Genomic DNA, 8,045 nt, shown 5'->3' with positions numbered 1-8,045 from the left:
TACCCACTCCTCTTAAGTGGTTTATTTTATTCCCACCAAACTTTTTCAACATGATGAAAATACATTAAAGAAGCATAATTGTGAATATCTATTGAATATCTCTAATTGTTTTGCTATGGCGAGGGATTAAAGTCATGTAAAAAAAAAATAAACACTAAAAGCCTCATATCTTCTAAAAATTTAATTATACACCATTTATTTCTAGATAAAATTATACAAATATCAGAACTAAACCCATTTTATTCTTGTTTTCAATTTAAGAATAATGTACAAGTTTAAAAACAGCCAGGATGCACTATTCAGTTAAAAAATAAATATATCAAATACATAGGGCTATACTGCCCTCTTGTGTTCAAAATCAGGTAGGCCTGTTGTATTTAAATATAGGTAGCTGCTATGTGACTCCGAGAATTTTTTCTCACCGGTTATTTGACGTGTAACACCGGGGGCTTTTATATCGCTAAGTTAAAAGTGAAAGTAAAGTAAGGACATTTATAGTGGTGGCGCTCACAGTGCGCTCGAATGAATTTCTATGGAAGTAGAAATGAAAAAACGTTCGCTCTGTTTTGCTCGCTCGTCGCCATGGACGCGCACCGTAATGAATGCCACTGCAGCCGCATACTTTTTAGTGTCACTTTAAAATTAGTGCAATATCGGGGGCCAATTGCTTGAATTGTGAGTTCAATAGTCTATTATTTTTCACGGAAAACACAACAACAAAAGAGTACAATGATAGATTCGCTTAAATAGGCGCTTTTACATAAAATAGCCTATTCCGTCATCATCTTTTCAGTCAGCTCTTCACTCTCGTGATTAATGAAATTTGACTCCTGTTGCTGATATTTGCTGACTTTCGTTCTGCTCACAATTTAGTAAGCAAACACGCTTCAAATGTGTTTTTATTTTATTTTTGTGTGTATATATGTGTGTATATATATATATATAGCTTATGTTTCAAATATGAGTTAATTAACAATCGTTTGAAAGAATGATACTTTTAAACATATCACTAAGCCGTCATTAGGTGTCGCCAGGCGACCGTCTTAATGAGCGAGTCATTGATTCATTTGTTCGAACGATTCGTTCGAACGGCTGAGTCATTCATGAATGAGACAGATTATGGATTGGTCATTGAATCTTTGAGTCAACCGATTCGTTCAAAATGCTGAATCATTCAGTAATGAGAAAACACGTTGCTGTGAGATGCTCGATGGTTCTGCTGTGATCTTTGTTTAACTAGTTTCACTGCTGAAACAGAAAAAAGTCAATATTGCATATAAAATGTAAGTGATTTGACTTGTGTGTGTGTCTGTGTGTGTCTGTGTGTGTGTGTGTGTGTGTGTGTGTGTGTGTGTGTGTGTGTGTGTGTGTGTGTGTGTGTGTGTGTGTGTGTGTGTGTGTGTGTGTGTGTATGATTGTGTCTGTTACTTTTTGGATATATATCTTTTTATATAAAAAAAAATAGGCATACAACCCATATATTTTAAAATAAAAATAACAATTACATTCTTACCACTGAATTAGCTGACTGTGATTTGAATCAGATAGACAGACGATGAAAACAGTTTCTTTTCTGTCCAAATAGCCTACCACTACAAGGGCAGGGGAATATTTTTTCCACAATTTGCAGCACTGATTTTTTCGATCTTTACTCTAATGACTCAGAGAAACACTATACGTATATAAACAAAATACCTTACACACCATAGGAGATGGTCAATCCATTGTATTTGTTTTTAAAATATTATTTAATATTGTATTTATAATTTATATACATTGTATTTATAATTAATATTAGGATAGACTACAGATATTATCTTCTCTTATAATTATTATTATTGCTATTATTATTACCTATTATAGGTAATATGATAATAGGTGCATTTGCTTGTTAAAAAATGTCAAACATTTTGTTAAAGATTATAACATCTTTGACTAAAACAAAACACAAGTTTGTGAGTGTGTGCATCTGTGAGTGTGAGAGTTTGTGAGTGTGTGCTAGTGTGGTGTAGAGAACAAGTTCTGACGTTCAAACAAATCCTGTTAAGTTTTCTGATTGGTATTTTTCTTTATTTTTTATCAATTATTTATTGTTCTGACAGCAGCTCACTTTATTTTTAAAAAGCATATATTATTTGGCAGATGTAAAGCATACATGTGTATGTTTTTGGTTAGTCTATTTTTTTGCACTGGACTTTTTTTCACTGTGAATTTGCACTGTCAGTTCTGTTTTTTAATAAAGGATTGGAAATTAATGCTTTTTTTTATTATCCGATTCATCGATTAATCGTAAAAATAATCGACAGATTAATCGATTATTAAAATAATCGTTAGTTGCAGCCCTACTAACTTTATTCTCATCTGAATTATAAAGAATTTATTTCTGTATAAAATAAAAAATCCCGAATAATCCAGACCAACCAGAGCGCACTATTTCTACAACATCATCAGTGCTGAAGCGAAACTACCAGAGCCGTTCGGCAGATAGCAAGCAGATATTTTGTGTCACGTCGTGCACAATAACCCTAAAGGCACCAGGGTGGCGGTGCCACCGGCTTTATATATATATATATATATATATATATATATAAATATAGCTGCGAGCAGCGATGAAGGGCCCAAGCCGGCGGCACCGCCACCCTGGTGCCTTTAGGTAACTAAAGGCACCGGGGTTGCGGTGCCACCGGCTTGGGCCCGTAATCGCTGCTCGCAGCTATATTTATATTTTTATATTGGTTTTATTATTACCATATGTTACTTGTATTTATATTGTTTAAAGATTTAAGTTAATATTGTGTCCAGTTTGGCCCTGTAAATTAAAGGGTATTATTTTTTTGATAAAGTGTGTGCGGTTTCATTTTCTTAAGTACCGATTTAAGAACCGTTTAAGCACCGGAACCGTTTAAAAAATACAGAGTAGGTACTGGAATCGGATAAAACCCAAACGATACCCAACCCTAATTAACAAGCATCCCTCAGAGAGAGAGAGAGGTGCTTTATCACAATCTGTTGATTTTCTTCTACATTTCATCAATCACCTCCATCTAAAACTCACTTTGTATTTTTACAATGTCCCGGTTCTCAACCAGCAGTGCCCTGTGAACAACAGGGCAGATAGACTTAGATAAACTGTTCCACTGTAACAGATGGGTCCAGATTCAGTATGGTCTGTCTAGACAGGCTAAACTTATGCTTAGCCTTTTTACAGTTGGCTTTGAAACAATATAAAGTTTGAATTTAAAGTAGGTTTTTTTATATTGTCATTTAAAAATGCAATATGCTGACTTGGAATAAATAAAATTTCAGAATGGACAGCCTGAAGAAACTAACACCTTTGGCCTCCTCAAATAACCTGCAACTGCTGATTCAGAGCTGGGATGCTGTCCATGAATCCAGAAGATATATATATATATATATATATATATATATATATATATATATATATATATATATATACAGTATATATATATATATATATATATATATATATATATATATATATATATATATAAGTTGTAAATGAAACTTTTATATCAACAGATTGTTAGTGTCTAAGCTTTTGTATGGTAGAATATGTCATAATCATGACTCATGTACTTCTTGTCAGAGTAATGACATGCAGGCTCATCATGATGATGAACGTGGGAGTAATTAACACAGCATTATGAAAACTTTGAAAATGATTGCATGGTAATTCCTTGAGTTATGGATTCGCTCTTGTTCCCTGTAAAAAAATGAAGAATGATTTGTTGACTTGAGATAGGTGAGAAAATGAAAGTGCCTGGACCTCGTCAGAACTGCTTAAAGATTTGCTTCTACATTCATATGCAAACATACATTTCTTTCCTTTTTTCCCTTTGATCCTTCCATGTTCACATGGAAGACAGAGGTGACCTACATTCAGAAGGTGAGATTGAGAGAATGAGGGTTAGCATAGGAAATGAGGACCAAGGGTGAAGAACGTGCTACTCTATTAACTGAGCGTGTATAAATATTACAACATTTTTGACAGTTCCACAGGCAAGGCTTCCTTAAGCCTAGTCCCAGACTAAAATGCATGTTACAACATATCTTGAAATATCAGTGCTATATTGTTTTGTCTTAAGATCCACACTAGTAATGTTTTTTTTTCTAAGGCATGTTTATAAAAGCTACTTAAATGTCCTAATTGAACTAAGGCCTAATCCTGGCTTAATCTAAACCCTGTCTGTGAAACCAAGCTGGTTTGTTTTAAAGTTTTTTTTTTAAAATACCATTCATTTACCATGGTACTGGCACTGTACTTTTTTGCAGTGCTAAAACCTGCTGTTTTTCTGCACTTCCTCTATCGCTGACTGATGATTTCCCTCCCATAGTCTTAGGGCATTAGTCCTGGAGTATAATTACTTGAGCCAATTCAAATGCAGATCTATTTGCTGCAGTAGCAACCCTTAAACGGATCTGCAAAGGAGGTTGATTGAGAACTGCAGTGCGAGGAAAAGAGCCTGTGGGGCTGTTAGTTTGGAGCTGAACTGTGTTTGACAGGATCTCATTTCATTCCCTTTTGTCAGCACAACCTACATTGTCATCTACAAATGATCCTTTCAAGCTATGACAAATAATAACCAGCGTAATGGCGAATATAAAATGCACTATTGCGAAGACTTGAACACAATCATTATTCCGCTAGTAAATCCAAGGGCGTATGTTCACCAGAACCTGTAGTCAGTGTGGTTTGTCAGAGAAGACCTTGAGGCAGAGATAAATGGGCCCTTAAATTCTCCTCTCCACTCGGCTACCAATGAATCACTTTAAATGCATTGTTTTGGGAGCTTCATATGTTAGTCACGGAAGGAAAGTATAGTTCCAACTCTCTAGACGTTTTATCGCACAATAGATACAGGATAAAGCGGGACAGATAATGGGACGGGTGGTGTGGTCGTGAAGGTGCATCTCTCGGGTTAACAAGGGCATCAAACTTAGTTTATTTAGGCATTCGCCGTTTTCCTGGGGATTGGCAGAGATTTGCATAATTATCAGAATTCACACAACTCTGCCGCTGCAGATAACGGTAACGAACGACCAGAGTCCCGTCTCCCAACTGGGCAGATTTACAGTATAAACGCACCATGGGACACTTTATGAAGAACCGACTCTAATGAAGCAGCACAACAAAACTTGGCTCTCAAACCAGCACATATACTTGAAATGCAAGCTCATGCATGTTTGTGTTTTAATGCGAGAGAGAGCCAGGATTCCAGCTGTGCTATTGTCCTCCTGTAATTGGGCGACTTATCTTAGTTCCCTCTGGTTGTCTTCTCCAGCACATCAGGCATATGCTAAATCCAATAGTCATTTAACTTCCACCGGTGAGACGAATCCTCTGTGTGTGTCTGTTTTAATGTGAAATCAAACCACAAAGTAATGAAGACATGTATGTTGTATTGTCTTTCTTTAGAGGCTTAATTCCTTTACGATCAAAAGGTCAGGTGCTTTTTTGACATATGCTGTTCTTTTATTTCTATTGCTCATACTGAGGGTTATAGGGATTTAAATATTAGATTATTAAAATCTACGCACAAATATTTCTACCTATTGGTAATCGGTCGATATCCTAGATTTTTATTTTATTTTATTTATCAGTAGCCTATCAGTTGATTTGATTATTTAATTGTACATATATTTTTTCCAAATATTTTACATTAAGATTACATGTTTTTATCTAATCTTTAAAAACACTAAGACATTAATTCCACTGTTAAATGTAATCTTTAGCAAATTTGAATGAATGAATGAATGAATGAATGAGGCAAATTTCAAAATGAATATCCATTTTTCATATTGTAAATTATGTTTTGATCTTATGCAATTTGAATATCAGCGTTTATCGATGATAATAACTATTGGCTTATCATATCAGCCAGAATTTCTATATTGTTGCGTCATGCACTAATTAAATTATAAATATGAAGTAAAATTTTCTTTATTATTCTACACATGCAAAAAATGTTCTGTTAGGGTGTGAATTGGTATGGAAGCCTTTTTCCGCCATATGAGAAAAAAAGTAAATCATAACAATGATAAAACATCGAAATGATTAGATACTAAATAAGAATTAGGAGATAAAGTCAAATTTTGATTTAAATTTTTAATTATCACAAAAAAAATCTAAATGTTGAGATAAAAAAATCTTAAAAAGTCAAATTTATAAGGTATTAGTCATAGTTACCACTTTTCATGTCGTAATTTCGACTTGTCATAGGTTGTACTTTTTATCTCATTATGATGACTTAATGCCACAATTATGATTTACCAAAGTATTTTTTTTTCTTATGTGAAATAAATTGAATTGTTTTGGTTCCCATTGGGAAAACAGCTTATAAATCATTCAACCAAGTGATGTTTTTATTTTATTTTTATAAAAATGCAGAAAGTTTTTTGTGATGGGTTTAGGGTTAAGTTATAGAATATACAGTTTGTAAAGTAAAAAAATCCTTTTGTCTATGGAATTTATGGTGTGTGTGTGTGTGACATGGAGGTCCCATAATTTCCAGGTGTGATTGAGTCTACTCTTGAGTGATGGGCTGGTGGGTGAACAGAGGCATACTGTGAAAGTTAGAAGTTAGAAACATTTCACACGTCTTTCCAACAGCCCTCCATTTTGAGCCGTTATTGAATGTAGCTACTAGCTTAGAACGAATGCCAGCAGGGTTCAGCCACAAAAACATGTATACGCACATACTCTCTCATAAAGAAACAATTTGCAAACTGACAGGACCCCTTTGTGCGCACAATGCAGCCGGATCAGGATCTGCAGCAGGAAGTGAGTGTGTTCGACAGATACGAAGGGGCCCAGAACAGAAGGAACAAAGGAGGGCTGGATTTTGTGAGAGGAACACCAATTTGAATTCATTAGCTGTCACTCGCTCTGACAGCAAGTTAGAGCCATGATTCTGAGTGCGTGCGAATCACAACCGCTAAAGGCGGAGCTCAGGAGAGGCCTGGACTCTCGCCAGTGTTTAGTAATTAGTGAGAAGAGGCCATCACTCACATTGTCATTCTATTGAACCAGCTCTCACTAACACTCATTAGGGTACACGCGCCTATGTGTCTTGAAAAGCAACAATTTGGGTCAAGCCACACTTGAGCATGACACTTTTTTTTCTCTCTCACTCACAATTTTTCTCCGTATAATCATCTGGATTCCAGCTGAGCTTTCCATCAATGCTGCTTGAAATTGAAAGTGTCTTTTTTTCCTTGTCTGTTCAAAGCTTTGTCATTCAAGCTCTCACCCAATCAAATTGCTTGTTTTAATTCACTTGCACCTATTTACTCACTCATTTCCTTCAAATCAACAAACTGACTTATCTGCTTTCACACACACTCAGCTCCTTGGGTTATGTTCTTCGTATTTATCCTTCAACCTCCTCTACTCTTTTGTCTTTCCAATCCAGTACACATAAAGGTGCCATGCATCTGTTTTTTTTCCTGTGAGGGGCATCAATTGTAGTCCTGACACATTTCTTTAATTAGGCATGAATAAAAATCACTTTTAAATTACTTCAAAACTATGTATGTAAGATATAGTGCAAGATGTTTTTTCTAGTGCAGGTTTTGTTGAACATTTGAGGGGACACTGGGTTCACATTATGATCTAAAAATCAAAACAAAACTGTTAAATTTGTTGTATGGTAAAGACTTATGAGATTTGAATAACTGCATATACAAATACACAGTTATCCATATTACCACTATATTCAACAAGGATGCATTAAATTAATCAAAAGTGACAGTAAAGACATTAATTGTTACAACAACAAAAAAAATTAAATAAATGCTGATCTTTTGAGCTTTCTATTTATCAAAGAATCATAAAAAATGCATCACGTCAATTCAGAAAGCATTTTGGCCTGAAGCATCCCTCCATCCATGCCCCAGTATCCCACAATCGTAGTTTCAAACCATCTATTATGGATTCTGCCTTCCAACTCTGGAGTGACAGAGGTATCACGGCTATTAAAGACCTTTATAACAATGGTACTTTCATGTCTTTCACCGACCTGTCA

Source organism: Rhinichthys klamathensis, unplaced genomic scaffold, assembly GCF_029890125.1.
Source record: "Rhinichthys klamathensis goyatoka isolate OS25496 unplaced genomic scaffold, OSU_Roscu_1.1 h1tg000059l_1, whole genome shotgun sequence".
Lineage (NCBI taxonomy): Eukaryota > Metazoa > Chordata > Actinopteri > Cypriniformes > Leuciscidae > Rhinichthys > Rhinichthys klamathensis.
Note: the sequence above shows the minus strand (reverse complement) of the source record.